Genomic DNA, 19,965 nt, shown 5'->3' with positions numbered 1-19,965 from the left:
CTTTTCCTCCATATCAATTCCTGGAATTAAATACAACCTTCTCTTTTTTACTCTTCTCACTCAAGTCCCAATTTAGAAGTCTGATTTTTATAGTATCATGATTATAACACTATAGTTAGGTAAATGTCTAGGTAAATAGATGTAGATATATTGCAAATATAGATATATTGAATACATCTCTTGTCACAGCAAGCAACTCCTTAAGGGATAGCCAGATAAATGGAATCTTAAGATTTGCCTCATTTGCATATCATGGCAGGTGGAACTCTTAGGCCTACAGCCCCCTCTACTGGGTGGATTTTCCCAATTTTTTATTTATACCTGAAGCAGGAGTTTGTCACCCTTTTCTGAGTGCTCTTGATTACACTCTAAATTAACTCAAAATCCTATTCCTCTTTTAACTTAACCCTATGTGAATTCAAGCTTTTAATGGACATGGATTCTGTTTCAAACTAAACTTTGCCTTCACCAGTCTGAAGATTTGATGAGTCTGAAGTCCATGCTTTTAAATTAATTAAACAAGGAAGCCATTCCAATGGTTCTCAACCTTCCTAATGCCACAACCCTTTAATACAGTTCCTCATGCTGTGGTGACCCCCAACCATAAAATTATTTTTGTTGCTACTTCATAACTGTAATTTTGCTACTGTTATGAATCGTAATGTAAATATCTGGTATGCTATATGTGTTTTCTGATGGTTGCGACCCACAGGTTGAGAACCGCTGCAAATGGCTCTGATGCTACAGTGTCCTTTGCAAAACAAAATCTAAGCCTATAGGCTTCAAAATTACAGAGATGGATCCTAGGGATAACCTATCACAAAAAACCACCTAGGCTTTAAGCTGTAGCCAATGAATAATTTTCTTACTTTGCATCAGCCTTTCCTCTATACAAGTGTCTCCCTGAACTTTCATTGGTGGGATGCTCCTAATGACTTCCAGTTTGGTACTTCCCTATTTGAAACAATTTTTTTCTAAATTTACATGCCTCAGTTTACCTTTGAACAGTGCTCACCATAGAGATCCTAGTAATTACCGTATTTACCTTTTTCCCTCTGCAGATACAGAGAAAGCTGAGAGGTATTTTGTTTGATGTATTGTCCCACTTGACTTTGTATATGTTTTAAAAACAAACAACAATGGAATGCATTGGGGTAGACGGCTTTTATAATTTGTTTTCTGAAGTGACTTCATAGACCAAAATATTGTCCTTCTTTTAAAAAGAGGATACCAAGTTCCTCAAATCTACTTCGAGGCAATTCACACAATCTGGTCTAAGAAAAGTCTTGATAGTGATCTTCTCTGGGACTTTGACCTGTTATAGCAACATGGTTTTAGCCAACTCTCCCAGGAAAAAGAAAGAAAATTCTGTTCACGGTCCTCATGGGTAACCATGAGCTTCCAGAGCATGAGAGCACTGCCATGCTGGGAGGCCTTTGTTTTGCAGTGGGAGGAGGACCGGTTGAGTAGAAGATTTGGGGAATACTGTATTTTCTTTTTTCTTGAGGGTAGAAGGGTAGATATGACAAAAATGGAAATGAAAAGAAATGATCAATTTTAGGCTCTTAGGTAAATATTAAACTGCTAGAGGGCCAGTGCATGAATTTGTGCACAGGTTGGGTCCGGCCAGCCTGGCCCCAGTTGGGGTGGATTGGGGCTGGGCCTGTCGGGAGGAGGAGACGGTGGGAGGTTGGCTCGCCAGTCCACTCTGATCAGGGCCAATCAGGGCCAGGCTGGCTGGTGGACAGGGCTGTGGGCAATTGGCTGGCGGGCCCTGTGCCCGATTCAGGTGGGGGGCCAATTGGGGGCAGGGTCAGCTGTGGGGAGGGGCTGTGGGTGGTAGGCCAGCTGGCCCTGTCCCCGAATGGGGGAGGGGGTCGATAGGGGATCAGCAGCTGGGGGAGGGGCTGGGGGAGGTTGGCTGGCCTCAATCGGTGTGTGGGGGGGGGCTGGTTTGGGGTGGAGCTGGCTGGGGAGAGGGGCTGCAGGCCGATTGGGGTGGTGGGGGCTGATTGGGGGTGGGTTCGGCCGTTGGGAGAAGCTGTGGGTGGTGGATCAGCTGACTCCACTCCTGAATGGGGTTTGGGAGCCGATTGGGGGCCAGCAGCCTGGGGGAGGGGCCATGGGTGGTTGGCTGGACAGCCCTGCCCCTGATTGGGTTGGGGGGCCGATCTGGGGTGGGGCTGGGTGGGGGGAGAGGCTGCAGGAGGTTGGCTGGCCGGCCCCACCCCCTGATTGGGCTGGTTCTCCACAGTGGGCGTCATAGCAACTAGTCATTCTGGTCGTTATGGCGTTATGGTCACTGGCTTTTTATATATATAGATAAGTTTCAGAAGTGTAGACTGTATGTGTGTGGTACACACACATAATTGTGCACTGATTTTAAAAATAAATAGGCAAATGGTACACACATGCATATAGAAATTATGTCATGCAATATCAGTTATGTCTTGTAGATAGTTGTTACCAACAATGGTCTCAATTATCATGATTTGTCATCATCATGATCATAGTTGACATTTATTAGTCATAATGAATGCTAACTCTTTATTGTTCTTTGCAGGCAATAGCCATGTTGGAAATCAATTTTAAGTGTTAGAGGTCTTACAGACTGCTTGAGGAAGTACATTTTGGTTGTGTCGTTGAGTTGATATCAGTACATAAGAAAATAGATACTCCCAATATGAATATAGAGCTTGAAGTGGCTTTCAGCTCAGCTCCATGCTACATAAACAGTTTATTTGAAGTTTCTAGAAAAAGGCAGGAAAAAGCCAAGCTGTAGGATAAGAGTTTTAAAGACAAACTTTTTCTTCCCTTTCTGCCTTCATCCCTCATACTTTGCTCCCCACATGCTTCTTCCTTCCTTTCTGTATCCAAGACAAGGCACTATTTAAACCTGTGATCCATGTCGGCATAAGGACCTCCACACATGTAGAGAATTTTCATAAAAAATTATTTTTAGCTAAAAAGAGGATACACCTGAAAGCAAGATCTCAACGGACTGAGATAAATGCTTCAGAGAATAACTGTTTTCAGCTTCTTTTTATGCATTTGTGACTAAGGAAGGAAAGGTAAGGAGATTTATATGAAAGTAGGAGGAAACCATCAGGGACTGGAATACAGGGTAGTTAAGATTATGTGCTCTCTTGGGGGTGGATATGGCATATTTCAAAGGTGAGTTAACCTAGATGCACAGAAACAATAAACAGGGTTTGCTTAAAGCAAAGATAAACCTTAAAAAAAAAAAAAAAAGCTTATATGCCTGGGCGTGAGTACCTACCATGACCTGCCCAGTTAGAATTTTATGATCAGATCACCCTGTGAGATTACTCTCCATAGAACCCCTTCTTCCATTACAACCTTCTCTATGATCTTGGGCTGGTACCCTGTTCGGTTTTAGGTGGGTGCTTCTCTAATTTGTTCTTGAATTGTTTGCTATAAACTGGGAGCCATATCTGAAGGCAAAAGGCCTCCCTGTTCATACATTTATACAAAGGGACCAAGAATATGAAGCTAGTTGTGTAGGCAGCAGTAAGCAGATGACGACATGGCCTGAACCTCTTTAGGAGTTAGGCATTAGTGTTAAAATCTATACTGAGTCAGGGCAGAAGTGTTTCAGTCTTTATCTTTTTCTGATTCTCATTAGAATTAGATTTCCTTAAGTTAATGATACTATCCTGGGAGCTTCTAGGAAAGCATATATTATAGTGGCCCAGGATTAATATACCAAAGTACAGTGGGGCCTTGACTTACGAGTTTAATTTGTTCCGTGACGGAGCTCATAACTCAAATTACTCGTATGTCAAATCAAAAAGTGAACGCGTGAGACACGTGATGCTGGGCTGATGTTGTGGCGTTCACTGTGACGTTAGCTGCGCCAACTAGCGGTGGGGTATCCGAAGCTGGCTCATAACCCGAATTTTAGCTCGCAACTCAAAGCCAAAAATTGGCCGAGAGACGGCTCGTATCTCGAAAAACACGTTAGTCGGGACACTCGTAAGTCAAGGCCCCACTGTAGCTCCCACAGCCCTCTCAGCCTGAGGGTCTTTATAGAGAAGACCAGCTTCCTCTGACACACGGGTTCCTTTGCTTATCAAAATCAACTTTCAGGAGGAAAGACAAAGGTAATTGTCTTGGATGTGACAATGACTGAGAGCTGATAATTAATCTTATATGTGCATTTTAATAAACCGCTGTTTTAACAAATGGATAAGAACTTTTATCTGGAGTTTTGGAGAGTTTGTGCGGGGCTTATGTAGATGGGGCATGGATTCTTTCTGGCCCCCTCTCCTTGCCCTACTCCCTCTCCACTGAATTCATATTAAATAGACATCTATCAGTAATGCAGACAACTGCATTTAAATTCTGGTTCAGACATTTGCTAGAAATATGGCTTAGGGCAATTTATTTGCTTTATCTCTGAATTTGACTTTGCTTACCTGTAAAATTAGTAAGGACTAAGTTAAGTACTATATAAGATGTTCTATCTAATCCCATAGGTCTTCATTATGTATGAAAAGTATCTGTTTTCCAGAAATGAATTGAGTGATTCTCATTCTCACTCTGCTGCCAAAATAAAACTGCGCCTACAACCATTTATTCACTCCCCGCTCTCATGTGCCGAACATTTTCAACATATGTTTCCATTAACTATTGCGAGAAATGCAAAGCGAGTAACATTTGGGATAATATGCATGACTGACAGTAAGAGAAGGTCCTTATACTTAGATTATTATTAAATTATTATATTATTAAATTGTAACTTAAACCGTCATTTTAAAGGGCCATTGATAAGACAGTGTAATAGGAGCAGAATAATCATTTAGAGAAGTCAACGAGAGATGGCGGGATAAAGGGCTAAAATAAGAAAACTACAAAGGCAGTAGAAGAAAGCCAAAGATCCCAAGAGATGGTGAGCTGTGAGGACAGGGCAGATCTCTACACGACATCATGCCAAAATCAGGTTTGAGTGTCTAGGTGGCAGGAAGCACGACCTGGGAGGCTATGCCTGGTGTGGAAGATCAGGACTTATGTTAAGGAAAAGAGAAAGGATAAACATTGTTTTCCTACTTTCTCAGAATGTCCTGAAGAATGGTGTCCCAGAATGCAGCTCAGTTAGTGCAAAGGCAAACTAGAGTGACATGGATGGTTACACATTTCAGAGGGCAAGGGCATTTCTGTCATAGAGCACCTGATTTTTTTTTTAATATATTTTATTGATTTTTTATAGAGAGGAAGGGAGAGGGATAGTTAGAAACATCGATGAGAGAGAAACATCGACCAGCTGCCTCCTGCACATGTCCGACTGGGGATGTGCCCGCAACCAAGGTATATGCCCTTGACCGGAATCAAACCTGGGACCTTTCAGTCCGCAGGCTGATGCTCTATCCACTGAGCCAAACCGGTGCTGGCAGAGCACCTGATCGTTTTGATGCAGTGTGTTCCCCCGCCCCCACCGCACCCTCCCCCAGCCCCTGACAAATCCCAGGCAGCCTGCACTGATGCACTGATGAAGCCTCCCCCTTTGAGAAAGCCGGGAGGGCAGGCAGCTGTGCATCGTTGCTCTTTAGGTCGACCTTTATTAGAGATGATTTGACATTTTCTCTGTTTCCAAGCCCCAAATTAAGTCTAGGCATCTCATGAGCCTGTTTTCAAAATCATGTTGTCTTATTTTTTCCCCTGAAACATGTGGATGGTGGGGCACTGTGATAAGGCACTCATCTCTAGCTTCCTGTTATCCTGGCATTGGAAGGGGGGTGCAGATGGGCACATCACGAAGTTATCAGCAATTTGTATTGTAGATACATCAGTCACTTGAATTTGTATTTTTTAATCTTCGACATGCAAAGGGAAGGATCTCATGAAACCATTCTTTTATTACGGCAGAATTTCTCGCTTGCCATGTCCAGTTCAGCTAATTGCTCATTCAGGACGGAGTTGAAGGGCTTTGATGCTACTTGAAGGTGGGGACAGAGGGGGGACAGTATGCTGTGCCACTGCTGCATACTTTGCTCTAAGCGAAAGTCAGAACAGGGGATGATTAATGTTCTTAGAGTTGCGTTATCAGTTACTGAGTCCCCTTTTCCTTTGTAGTGAACAGCCACAGGGTTTGTGCTGAGAGGCTATGTGATATGCGTAACCAACAGTATCAGGAATGAAGTGGGTCTGACATGGACACTAGGACAGCCACGTTCCTTGCAGGAGACTTGCCTTTCAAATTGAGGAAGTTTGCTCAAGAAGAATGAATCCATCCAGTGTCGGCTGGGTGGAAGCAGTGCTGTTTATTCTGGAAGACGTGCCCTAGGTGAACACACAAACAGAGGCATGAATTTTAATCACTGTTTAGGACCAAATCTCTGGCTGGATGTGTGGCCTCTTGTAGGACAACTGAGTTTTCACTGGACTAGGTTCTCCTCTATATAGAAGATGATGTTGGTGCCAGGTTTTGGGATTGGAAATTAAAAAAGATCAATAGCAGCATATTTTGTATTCTGAGACTTGTGTTGGCAAGGTTTCTTCAGCCAACCATTTCCTGGGGTCCACGGGGAGTTCTAGGAAGTTAGAAGCAAAAGTATACTATCTCGATCATACCCTTACTTTGCATTTCCTCTGAATTGTCTAGCTAGAGTTTGTGCAACATTCTTTTACATTTGCTTGGCCCTGGATCTTCCCAGCTTCTCCCCCAGGATTCTGTGGAGTTTGAGGGCAGGAGCATCTCCCAATGCCCTGCTCACTGTTAATGATATATTAAACAAACATGAAATTAACGAGTGAATACCCGAATGACTTCTAGGCCCAAAAACCCTATTCATTGAATTTCCACATTGAAAATACTGAAAAAAAATGGGGTGACTTTCTGAGTGTCAACCAGGGTCTCCTGCTTTGTTGATCATTTGTTCATTAAACAAACATGTATGTAGTAGGTGCCAGGAAGAATGAAAAGGCAGATTAAAAGATGATTTTCTCTTTGCAGTATTCAAGGTACATTTGAACAATGCTTAGGACTAAATGCAATGGAGAATAAAGCATGCTCTCTGCTTTTAAGCAATCATAGTCAGTGAACTATACAAGGAGGTAAATGCAGAGTTAATTTAAAATATGTTCATTATTGTAAGAGAAGTGTGCCTGCAGAGTACAGATCCTTGGAGATATGTTTGGGAGGTTGGGGAAGGTGCTGAGAGGAGGTAAAAGAAGAATTTTATCTTTGATCCCTAAAGACAAGCTAACTTGTCAGGAATGGAGGTCTGGGACAGGGAACAAAATGAACAAAAAGAGGCACAGGAAGTCCCCTGATCAGCCCGGCACCTTACACGGTACCAAATGAATGAATGAAGAAAGATCTGCTTTGCATGGCCCATTAACTTTCCAATGATCCTCTGCTGCATAGGCACAGCCATTAGAGAATTCTTTTCAGGGTGTTTCCCTATTATAGCCATTTGGAGATGTGAGAAATTACATTCAACAGCCTGGAAAACTACCCCCAGAGCATTCATTAGCAACTGTATATCATCTCCTTGCGCTGGTAAATATCTAGATTCCTTTTTCCCAGTCACTCTACCCTAGTTTTAATGCTGGCAAATAAAACCCTAACATTCATCAGAAAATAAAATATTTACCATGCACACTCCCATAAACAAAGCTATTAGAACAGTTGCACCATTTTAATAGGCACTGTGTACAGGGATTTGATAAGATAAATGAGGTATTTTATCCAGAACATAAAGATGTACTGGTGGAAATCAAAGAAAAAGTTGAGAGCAATTTCTCCAGTGAGGGTCTCCCCAGTAGGAAGGCTTCCTTCCCAGTAAGGTGGGTGTGACCTGCTGAAGCACCCCTTTCCTGCTGTACAAGGGCAGTGCCTGTTTGTAGGTAACCTGGCAACAGCCTTACCACTGTATGCCGGACCCCAGAGCAAGTCTGGAGGGAGGGATAGTCCCAGGAAAGAGTTATGGTACCTCCCTACTCTTTTAATGTATATTATCTACTATCTTCAGTTTCTGAAGCCAGAGTGAAGAAGAATAAGATTAGAAAACCATTTGGGGCCTTCATCCAGAGTTTAAGAAAAGCTACAGTAGATCTATATTTATGCCATTACTCTGACTGTACAGTGCTCTGGTTTGGTGGGCATTTGAGGACCACCATGAAAGGAATCCTGGTCACCGCAGCTCAGCTCTTGTCTTTGAGCCTCAAATTGCATTTCCCTAAGTTAGTCACAGGGTTTCCAAATTTTATGTTTTGTGCATGCTGTTCTCTCTTGGCCAACTCCTATGCATCCTGAATAATCTGAATCCCAGAGGCACAGGAAAACCAGAACCCCTCTCTCACACACATGGTATATTCTTCCACAAGTATATACAGTAAGTGAGGGCAGAAACTGTTCACCCTGTAAACGGCTCTAATTCCTGCACCTAGAACAGCTCTGGCATAGAATTAAGGGATAATCTGTGCTGGACTTTTCCCAGCACATGGAGGTTTTAGGCTTGCTTTTGAGAATAAGCTGCCTGCCTTGTTGTTTAGACTTAGACCATTTTCTGAAGAATGAGTGTTGGGGGGAGTTCTCCAAAAACTGATTTATTTTTAGGTCCCTGATTTATTGTTGTACACTGACTCAGGCAGCTAGCTCTTCCCCCTGACATGTTGCTGAGGTCCAGGAGGACTGCATTATACATTCCAGCGACCTTCCACCCCCCTCCCTATTCCTAGTTTTAAGTAATATCAATGAGATGGAATGTTTCTGCTTTCAAAAGGGCGAGAGTGAGGGAGCAAAGCGTGAGTATGATATTCAGAGGTTTTCTCTCAGAAGCAGAAAAAAGCAATACCCAAAACAGCACAGTATCCTCCCTGGAGAGCAGACACTTACTGGAAGCGGGGGCAGCGGAGGGAGGTGTTCTGCAAAGGAAGCAAGGTGGCTGGCTGTGTGGGACCTGCCCCATGGCATGCTGGGTGGTCTAGTCACAGTGCTGAGACAGAGGAGGAAGGTGTAAGGCCTGGGACTGCAGGAAAAGATTTCTGGAGGAGATGGAACACAGCTAGGCTTATAAAAAGAGAGGAAAGCCTGAGGTCCATAGAGAAAGAATGATGAGATTGTTCTCCAGGAAGGCCCCAATCTGTGAGCAAGCTCCAACGGCAGCAGACAGACAGGCAGGCTCAGACCGTGCCTAGCTAGAGGGTGAGACGCATGTCCCTGATGCAGAGCACTAGGCCAGTGATGGCGAACCTTTTGAGCTCGGCATGTCAGCATTTTGAAAAACCCTAACTTAAATCTGGTGCCGTGTCACATATAGAATTTTTTTGATATTAGCAACCATAATAAAACAAAGACTTATGTTTTTGATATTTATTTTATATATTTAAATGCCATTTAACAAAGAAAAATCAACCAAAAAAAATGAGTTCGCGTGTCATAGGTTCGCCATCACTGCACTAGGAGATAGAGGCAGAGACCTAGGCCATGAATGCCAAGGTGAGCTTTACCCAACACAAATCAGTTCCAATTCTGGTCTGTTCTCATAAGTCCCCATGCCCTTTGAGAGGGACTCTCTCAGCCCCGTTGGGAAAAACTTACTGTATATATCCTTAGTTGCTTTTTTCTTCAAGACTAACTTTTTTGACCCTAGCCGGTTTGGCTCAGTGGATAGAGCATTAGCCTGTAGCCTAAAGGGTCCATTCTGGTCAAGGGCACATACCTTGGTTGCAGGCTCCTCCCTGGCCTGGGCCCTGGTTGGGGTTTGCGCAGGAGGCAACCAATCGATGTGTTTCTCTCACATGGATGTTTCTCTCTGTCTTTCCCTCTCTCTTCCACTTTCTCTAAAAAATCAATGGGAAAATATCCTCCTCGGATGAGGATTAAAAAAAAAAAAGACTAAATCTTTTGTGCATACCTTCTCAATGGTTCCAGGTGGTTAGTATCCTCACTTATTTAGGGACAAACACCAGTAGCTGCTCTAGGCAAGAACTTCTCTGTAAAAGCCAAATCCAATTTTTGGTGCTGAGGATCCAGAGACAACCCATGGTTTTTGTTTGTTTGTTTGCTTTGCTTTGCTTTTCTTTGCTGTCAAGCTTAGAGAGGACTATGGCAGCTCTGGCCTGGGTCCTGAGAAGGGTGACTGCATTTTTCAGTCCAATTTTGATGAAAGGAGATAAACACACAGCTTTGTTCCTTCTGAAGTTATTGCTAGGAACATTTCCCTGGCCCCACGCTGACATCCTGAGCTGATAGCAGCGTCTGTCCACAGAATCCGTGCATGTGAATTCCCGGAGCTGAAAAGCGCGCATCTCGAAATGCATTTTCAAATCTGTGCTGTTGTGTGAAACATTATTAAGCATGTATTATTACATCAATAGTTCTCCGTGGCGGTTTAACTATTAGAGAATTTCACAGCATATATAATATTATCAAAATGAATCAATACCTCAACCTCCAGGCTGATTCCTCAATTACTGGAACTACCAGTTGTTAATTGGAAAGCTTGTTACGCTCCGAGGTCCCTTCAGACTGTCCACGTTGCTCACAGGAACGCAGGCGAGGAGCACAGATAAACTGGGCGTGAACAATTAGACCATTCAGCTGTGGGGGATCTGAAGGGAGATGTGAAATGACATTCCATGGCACCGTGATTTTGAATCTCTGGGCTGGGGCTTGATTCCAGTTTACTGAATCTCTCAGTCCTGGCAGGAGTGGAAGATGGGGTTTTTTAAAGACCTGGAGCAATTCTAAAGCATCTGATGTTTTCAAATGGTAATGAAGAGTTTAGCCAAGACACTTTACATGGCCTCTAGCAGAGCCATTATCAGCATATGATGTTACTCAGTGGGGCTGCCATTTAAAGCTTGTCTCTTTAGGCAGCAAGTGCCTATCTGGCTTTGAATGGTGATCTGAGGATGCTAAGCTTCTGTCACTCCTGGGAGAGGTCTCACTTGACACTAATGTAGGCAAGTGGCTGTAGCCAGAGGACCTCCTGTGATCAAATGGGGCTGGGGGTGGGGGGTGGAGGGATGTGTGGATACCACTCTCCTTGGCTGTAACTTGGGCTGTAGCCCGAGACAGGTTTTGCTGCCCTTTGCAGAGGAGATAAAATCACAGAAGCAAAATAACTAAGCTCCAGGGAACATAGCAATCTGGCAGTTTTCAGTGATCCTCTGAAGAAAACAAATCAGGGATACCTCACTGACTCATAACTAAATGTGTCAGTGGCTTTACTCACCCACTGTTATCAAGGCGTAATTTTCTGGCGAGTCACAAAGCAGCATAAGCCAGGCTGATAGAAGATAGAATTTCAGCAATTATAATGAACATACTAGTACAATGGATAAAGATCTATGTTTCTGTTTTTGCTTTTCTTTTCCCCCATCAGATTCTTAAGATAATTAAAACCCCAGGGAATAACACAGTGTTTGTTGGGCCTGGGTTGCTGATACAAGCCTGAACACTTACAAAGTCTGGGCAGGTAACTGAATTAGTGTAGTTCAAGGTTTTTAAAACTCTAATATGAATATAAATTAGCTAGGGGATCTTCCCAGAGGTTCTGATTGGACATTCTGGGGGAAGGCCAGTGAATTTGCGTTTCTAACAAACTTCCAGTTGAAGCTGGCCTGCAGGTGTGTGGGCCACCGTGTGAGGATCATGCAGTATCATAGGAAGGGCTGAGAGGATGTTACTGAAGGGTCTGTTCACTAAAGGACAGGCGAGCTAATTAACTCCAGCCAGTATCTGTGCTGGGATGGAGGGCTCTGGTTGCCAACCCAGCTGAATCAGTGAAATCTCCTGCCGCAGACAGCCAATGTGCTACTTTTCTCTTCAAATTCTGCTCATGGAAACCAAGACCTGTCTGTCAGGTAGGTGTGGTCAGTAGGTCACCAGTTTGAGACAGCTGGCCTTGTTAATGAGCACTGCAACCCCAGTGAGACAAAATCTACAGGATTCTTTTCTGGAAAGAACGTGGACATTCATACGACATGTGAAAAGGAAGCTGTGCCTTTGGCATTTCCTGTGCAGATCTCAATTAATTACTCTGAACTGCAACCTGGGCTCATTATGAATGCCTTCTTAGGGGATGTTGGCCAATAATATTGCTGTTGTTTTTTTGTGGGGTGTGTGTGTGTGTGTGTGTGTGTGTGTGTGGTACGTGTGTGTTCTGTTATCAACAGCAAGGCCAATTAGAGCATCTGGGGCTGCACCAGGAAAATGTGAGCCAAAATCAGAGTGACACTCAGAAAAGATTTCTTTTCAAGCTCTATGTCTTTAGGAAGCCTCCGCGCTGTGACCTTAGCCTTGGAATTCAGCTTTCAGCTGGTATATCCTGCATTAAAGGTGACAGGGAAAATAAAAGTCTTCCTTCCAAAGATTGTGTGTGCCTTTGGCAAAGGTTATAGATGTGATGTCTTTGAACATCCTTCTTCGTGATGGCTCTGTCGCTGGAAATGGGCAGAGGAGAGAGGGAATCCGCAGTGAGCTAAAGCTGTTCTCAGGGTAATCATTGTCAAACCCTACTCCTTTGAATGCAGAGTGACTGCGGGTTTCATATTTACATGGAAATATCTGGATTACTTACCATTTTGTTTTCTTCCTCTTCTCCTCTGTCATATTTTTGTCAGTCTACGGTACAAGGGAGAAACCATTGCATTGAAAAAAGTAAAATACCACAGCTTTATGTAACCTAAAGGTTTTTGAGACTGGAAGTGACTGGTTAACTCTTGCTGGCCCCAGACTTTCCTGCCCCCGGCTCTCCTTGTGTTTTACCTAAGAATAGCAGAAAGCAGGAATATAATGTGTGCCCTTCCCAGTGCACTGTTCCTGCCTGAAGGGATCCAGATGTCTCTAAACATGGCTGGTTACAGGTCATTAGCATCATTTCCGTAATTATTCATTCACTATCCGGGGTGGGCTGGGAACTGCAGACAGGAAGAAGAAATGCCAAGATCGCACATTTAGATGTATAGCCTCTCAGATCATGTACCATAGCCCTGCACCCTCCTGTCTGATTGCTTAGGCCATTTCTGGAATATTCACAACATTTCCCTCTGCCCATCAGAACGCTAGGAACCAACTCAAACTGGAGCTCTTCCTTGAAGCTTTCTGTGGCTACCTAGGCTCATGGTCTTATGCAGTGAGGTGATTCAGTAGAATGCATGTAAGAAGGAAACCATCATAGATTTAATTCCTGACAACCCTGCTAATAATGAGTTCTATGCCTTTGAGCCAAATGTTCACATTTATAAGAGTATTTCTGATGTTCTGTTGTTAGGTTAGCACTATCACCAGCCCCTTCTCTTTGTTCTCTGCATAGCAGGGAAAAGTCTGGATCAGCATTACCTAAGAGCCTTTTATCTAGATCAGTGGTTCTCAACCTTCCTAATGCCGTGACCCTTTAATACAGTTCCTCATGTTGTGGTGACCCCAACCATAAAATTATTTTTGTTGCTACTTCATAACTGTAATTTTGCTACTGTTATGAATTGTAATGTAAATATCTGATATGAAGGACGTATTTAGGCAACCCCTGTGAAAGGGTCGTTCGACCCCCAAAGGGCTTGTGACCCACAGGTTGAGAACCGCTGATCTAGATGAATCGAAGTTAGATTTCACGGCATTTGGGAGCGTTGCCCACTGAATGAGAAGGGCAATGATTATTCTCTGGTGCCAATTGCAGGCAGAACCAAGGGCAGCCATGTTTGTCATAGTAGCATCAGGGTGTTTGGAGGAGCACCCATGACGTGATGGTGATGCAGGCAGTGACATCTTCAGCAGCCTCACCCCTCTGATTGCTGATTTCCCCACTCCTTCTTGGTGAGCATCTTCAGTTCCTTGCTTCGGTCCTATAGGTGGAGAGATCTTATGCCTACCTTTCTGATTTTGGAATTCTGTTAGTGGCTTCTCTGCTTTTCATTTCCTTTCTCCAGAAGGGCACCCAAATTGTTGTGTGAACCTTTAACTCCTGTATGCAAATATTTTTAGCTGAACTAAGTGGAGGGTCTTTAGTTTTCTTGACCGAACCCGAATAGATTCAAAGCCTAAAGCTCTTATTAGCAAAACAGAGAGAAAAACATACCCACCCAATAATTTTAGTGTGAGAACTGAATAAATGAATGCATTGAAGTGCCTGGCATGACACTTAGAACCCCATGAATACTAAATTCTTTACTTCAGAGCACGAAGTGCCTGGGCCAGCACTTGGTCCCCAAACACTTAGGTTGTTAATAACAGTGCTCAACCCAGTTATAGCCATACTACAGGCACTGAATGAATATTTATCAATAGAGCAATTTCTAGTTTGGGCAAGCTGATTTGTAGCACATCTGCTACCATCTTTCATGTCACAACTGAGGAGTCTTGGGGGAGTTTTCCAACCATTCATTTTATTTTTTATTTTTTTAATATGTTTTATTGATTTTTTTACAGAGAGGAAGGGAGAGGGATAGAGAGTTAGAAACATCAACGAGAGAGAAACATCGATCAGCTGCCTCCTGCACACTCCCTACTGGGGATGTGCCTGCAACCAAGGTACATGCCCTTGACCGGAATCGAACCTGGGACCCTTGAGTGCGTAGGCCGACACTCTACCCACTGAGCCAAACCGGTTAGGGCCCAACCATTCATTTTAAAGTGCCTTGATATTTCTAGGATTTGGGATCAAATCACCCCAAATTAAGAGTAATGATATCATTTTTCCTAAAGCCAAAAGCAGAGTTATATATCACTGTCTTCTCGCCTTCCTTCTAACCCAGAACATGGGTTATGACTATGGATTTACGTTGTGTGCAGGATGAAGGCATTGGTCCTAGGACCTCTTTGGAGGTGAAGGTGGCCTTATGGGCATCCACAGGTATCATTCTATCATTCCAGTCAGTCATCATTAAAGAGAACAGTAGTAATAAATTTTGTTCCAATTTTGGTGTTACTTTTTATTTCTCTTTAGAGATAAGTGCAGTGGTTCCTTGGTGCTTTCCATGTATGTAATAGCTGTGATTCAAACTCATTTTTTTAAAGGCCTGCATGTAGGGGTTATTGATGGAGTTCACTGTCTCATTTGTGGCATGAATTAGGGAAGCCAAGTATACAAGTATTTGGACACCAAGAATCATGTCATCCTGTTGGGAGCAGGCTTTTTGGCTTCTTTGCCCTTTTCAGTTGAGGTCAAGTTCCTTGGAGTAAGAGCTCTGAAAAAAAGCTATTGTTCATTCCTTGATGAATGTATGTTGTTTGGCCTTTGTACTTTCCCAAAGACCCATCAGCTCTGGTCAGCAGCATTCTACTTCTGCTATCCTTCACCGTAGCATGGTAGCTTAAACGGTCTCTGCAATCAGACTGACTTGGTTCAAACACTGCCGTTGCCACTTAATAGCTATGTGACTTTGGGAAAAGAACTTACCCTCTCTGTGCCAGAGTTTTCTAATTTGGAATAATAATAAAAAGGAGGATGATAATAGCATCTACATTAGAGGATTATTGAGAAGAACCAATATTTAAGCAGAGTCTTTAATAGCACTGTCTATATAAGTGTTCAAAAACATTACCATTTGTTATTATGATAGAACCTCCATATATAAGTTAGCTCACTTTTTTTGAGTACTTACCATGTTTTAGTAACTTTGCTAATCATGTAGTAAAATAAACATAAGATATGATGTTTCTCTCTGGCCTCATGGGGATCAGATCTAGTGGAAAGGCTATGACACAGAAGTAAAAACTCAAAACACAAATCAGAAAATGTAAGTCCTTCAAATTTTAAAAGGGAAACAAAAATATGGGTGTATATCAAGGAAATATCAATGGAAAAAGGTCTCTAAGAATGGATACAATTTAGGTGACCAGTGGGGCAGAGACAGGGACAGGCCTTTAGCCAAAGAGATTAGAACACAAAACAGCAGAGTGAGTGTTCAGTTGGAAGGGGATAGCTATTTCCCGAAGAAAAGAACCGTGAGACTAAGATGAGAAAGAAGGCAGACATATCTTGTTTCAGCTTAAAACTTTTGTGGTTCTCTGAATGTCTATAATCTATACTACTGCTCCCTGACCTACCCACCCCTTTGGGCAGAGTCAGACACTTTGAAATCATCCTGACATTTTCTTCCCCCATTCTTCCTGACTTCAGGCCCACTGGCACTCTCCTTCTTTAGACTAGCTGGTCAAGTGCAGCCATTCAAAGCAATAAAGACTTGATTACCTCAAACCCACCTGTATGTGGGCCTTATCCAAGGAACTAGAGAGAGTCAGATGCAGTAAGGTAGGAGGGTATCATGTGAATAATGACTTGTGACATTTCCACCTATTTTTTAGTTGCTTTATTATTTTTTATAATGTCTCAAACCTACCACCAAATAGTCTAGTTTTTGACAGTGTACTCCTTCCTCTCTCTCTCTCTCTCTCTCTCTCTCTCTCTCTCTCTCTCTCTCTCTCTCTCTCTCTCTCACCTCTGCATCTGGATTAAGCACAGCAGGCTAAAAACAGTGACTTGATGATTGATATTTAGAAACTGCATTCTATTCCTCTTGGAAAATTGGCCCAATCTTAGGGGGTTCCCGAAAGTGTGATATGAAACAATGCAAAAGAGCCTCAGCGAGGACTTTTGTGATGAAGGGCAAAGTCAAGGCCCAGACTTGCTTGCTCACTGAGGGCATCGTAAAGACCCCATTGTCCTCTACAACACATATTGATGTTCTTTTAATTGAGCCCCATGTTCACTATGAAGGAGAGTGAGTGAAAGATGAGAAATAAAATGCTTCTCTTCTTTTCCACCGGCTATTACCTCAGTAATGACACTAATATAGGTGGCAGTAGAAAGAACTGGGAGAAAAATCATCATTACTCTTAGACCCATAAGAAATGATAATTCAAAAGGTTATTACAGGTAATAGATTCACATTCTACCATGTGAAATGATTGTGGGCTTAGATTGGATGCATTTGGCTTAGTGATAGCTTTCCAATAGGAGTCACATGTTGGGCAAATAGAAGTGGAGTTTCTGGGCCAAGAAGAGAAACTAAGGGGTTCAGTCCAACCCGGGACCCTGAGCAGTGTCTGGCTATAAACAACATTTTCTCCCCAAATCTGCTCTCAAAGGCCAATCTTGGGTCCATTTCTGTGCTTGGCAGAATCTCAGAGGACAGGGAAGAAAGAGAGTGCTACATGAAGACACAGTACACAAACGATATCTGTCTAGCGGCTCTAGCCCGAATGAGCACGCTGTCCAAAAGCTATTTCAGGCATCTGAGAGCAACTGCTGTCCGGAATTCTCTGTTCACACCCAGAGTACAGCCGTTGCATTGTTTCCCCTAAACCCCGAGTTTAGTAGGCCACGAGGAAATAAACAAAATGTTGCCGTTCTTACCCCAGAAACAAAGGGAGTTAAAATGCCTTCCACTGCTTAGCCAAAAACGTGTTTCAAAAGCTCAATTTATGTACGAAATTGTTATTGCCTCTCGGAAGCTTTTTAGGCTATAATTACCTTTACCATGGATTTTAAGTCAGGGGAGAAGTAGAAAAATATGAAACCCCACGAATGATTTCTTTCTTGCTTTTTAAATTTAAAACAAAAGAGCAATTTTTTACTGTGCATTTTTACTTCACAGTTTTCCATGGAGATTAAATAAGAATGCCTCTACCATTGGACAGTAGTAGAAAGTACAGGAGTGAAGAGCCATAGGTTAGTCTGTTCTCTCTCTAATATCCAGTCATTCAGGGTCAAAACCTCAATGTTATTCTTCATTTCTATTTTTCTAACATTTTTCCACCATTCTTTTAGCAGATCTAATCATTTCTCACCTTTTTACCATTATTTCACCAAAGCCCACATTACCCTCATTTTTTCACAAAGCTGTCCAAATGCTCTTTTTTAAAAATAACAAACAAATCTGATTTCTCTGGTTTCAAGCTCTCTCATGGCTTTCCAACCTACATATGATATTCACCATACCCTACAAGACATGGCCCTTAGATCACTCCCCCACAGTCTTGTCTAACACTCTTTCCCTTCCCCACTGGGTTCCAGCAATACTGGCCACCTTGCTCACCCACAGGCAGGTCTCAGTCTGAAGGTTCCCTGTGATGGTAACTCCACCTGGGATGCCTTTACCTGGACTCCTTAAAGGGCTTGCCTTGGAATATCACCTTCAAGAGAGGCTTCTCTCACCACTCTATAAAGAGGCCAGCAGTCATCTCCACTTGGCACTATGTTTTATTTTGTTTATCATTGTCATTATCTCCCATTAACAGTGGTTGGCAAACTCATTAGTCAACAGAGCCAGATATCAACAGTACAACGATTGAAATTTCTTTTGAGAGCCAAATTTTTTAAACTTAAACTATATAGGTAGGTATATTGTTATTAACTTAATTAGGGTATTCCTAAGGCTTAGGAAGAGCCACACTCAAGGGGCCAAAGAGCCACATGTGGCTCATGAGCCACAGTTTGCCGACCACAGCGTTAGGACAAAAGCTCTGGGAGAGGAGAGGTGTAATTGGGAGGAATAGTGAGAGCAGCTATTTCTAATAACCAGAAAAGCATTGGTTAGAAGAAAGCCTCGGTATTTGGGATTGACATAGGGTTCTTCATTCTCCAGTTTGTTATCTAAGTGGATCTCCTTTCCAGTGCCTCCCACCACTAGCTGAAGAACATCCCAATCATTCTGGAAGAGTTTCCACTTGCCAAATGTGGACCAGTTAGGTCCATCTAGGGTGGCCATCATGTCATGCTTCAGTGGATGGACAGATAACCTATCTGTTCCCATTATGGCAGAGCTATCCCTTTTCTGTTCCTTTTTTCATCCAAGACATATTTTTCATGAAGGAGAAGACAGGTACAGAGGTGAGGGGGTCTCACTGCACCCCATGTGTCCTGCCTCTTTCCTATATGCTGTAGTTCACAGTGTCTGGGGCCTGCTCTCTTCTTCTTTAAGGTGTCTTTCAACAGAGATCCTAGTGTGACCCAACTCTGGGGACTTCCACCACCTCCACTGTGCAGTTTTCTTATTCCACTATATTCCCTAGAGAATGCTTCTCTTGGTCAGGATGAGTAGCTGAGGACTAGTCTGGATGGGCCACATCCCTACTTGGCTTTAATCTCTGATTAATCCCTACTTGGCTTTAATCTGTAATGAAGAAAGTGAATTTGTTAATATTTAATTTGCTTAAGCTGTGGCTCCTTATTAAGAATTTCCTTATGTCATGGATGCTGGTATTGATTGTGAGATAGTGAAGCATCCTTGAACTGAAGACCTCTGCATATTCAGTGGTCCTGGTGCTGGGACTTTATTACAAATACATGATATCCCACTTCTACTCCTGATTATGGATCAATCCCAAAGGCTGTCTCTTCTGCCCCATTTTGTCTCACATTATAGCTGATTTTCTCACAAACCCCCACCATGGACTTTCATAGTGTTATGCCTTGAAATAGAGATCTTTAACCCATTCCTGGGGAATGGATCCCATAATAAATAGAAAACCTAACATATCTTCCACTTCTTCTCTGTCCCCCAAATCATCAAGGACAATGACAGACGCATAGAGATCACTCAAGCTCTGTGTGTGTGTGTGTGTGTGTGTGTGTGTGTGTGTGTGTGTGTGTCTAAGCCCCTGGGTAGGAAATGCAGACAGATAATAAATATAAATAAAATTCAAGAGCCTGCACTCCACAGTTCAATGTTCTTTGATGTCCAAGGAATTTATAATAAAAGGGGTAACTTTGCCGACTGATAAGAATTATCCTGTTTCTGAAACTGCTGAAAGGAAAAAAAATGCTTTCTTCTTTCCAATTTTTGCAGCCAAGCCTCAATTTTTACGGACAGATACATCTTTGACAAGGGGTTATTCAGTCCTTCGGGGCAGTGCTTCTTCCCCACATGCCAATTACTGCCAACCCTGTGTGGACATATGTGAAAGTTATGCTTGATGCTGATACACGCAGACACCTCCCAGAGGTTGCCAGTCCTTCACCTGGAAAGTGATTACCAGGCTGGATTTGACCC

This window comes from Myotis myotis, unplaced genomic scaffold (genome assembly GCF_014108235.1).
Source record: "Myotis myotis isolate mMyoMyo1 unplaced genomic scaffold, mMyoMyo1.p scaffold_m19_p_15, whole genome shotgun sequence".
In the NCBI taxonomy this organism is placed as follows: Eukaryota; Metazoa; Chordata; class Mammalia; order Chiroptera; family Vespertilionidae; genus Myotis; species Myotis myotis.
The sequence above is the reverse complement of the archived record's forward strand: the minus strand, read 5'-3'. Positions refer to the sequence as shown.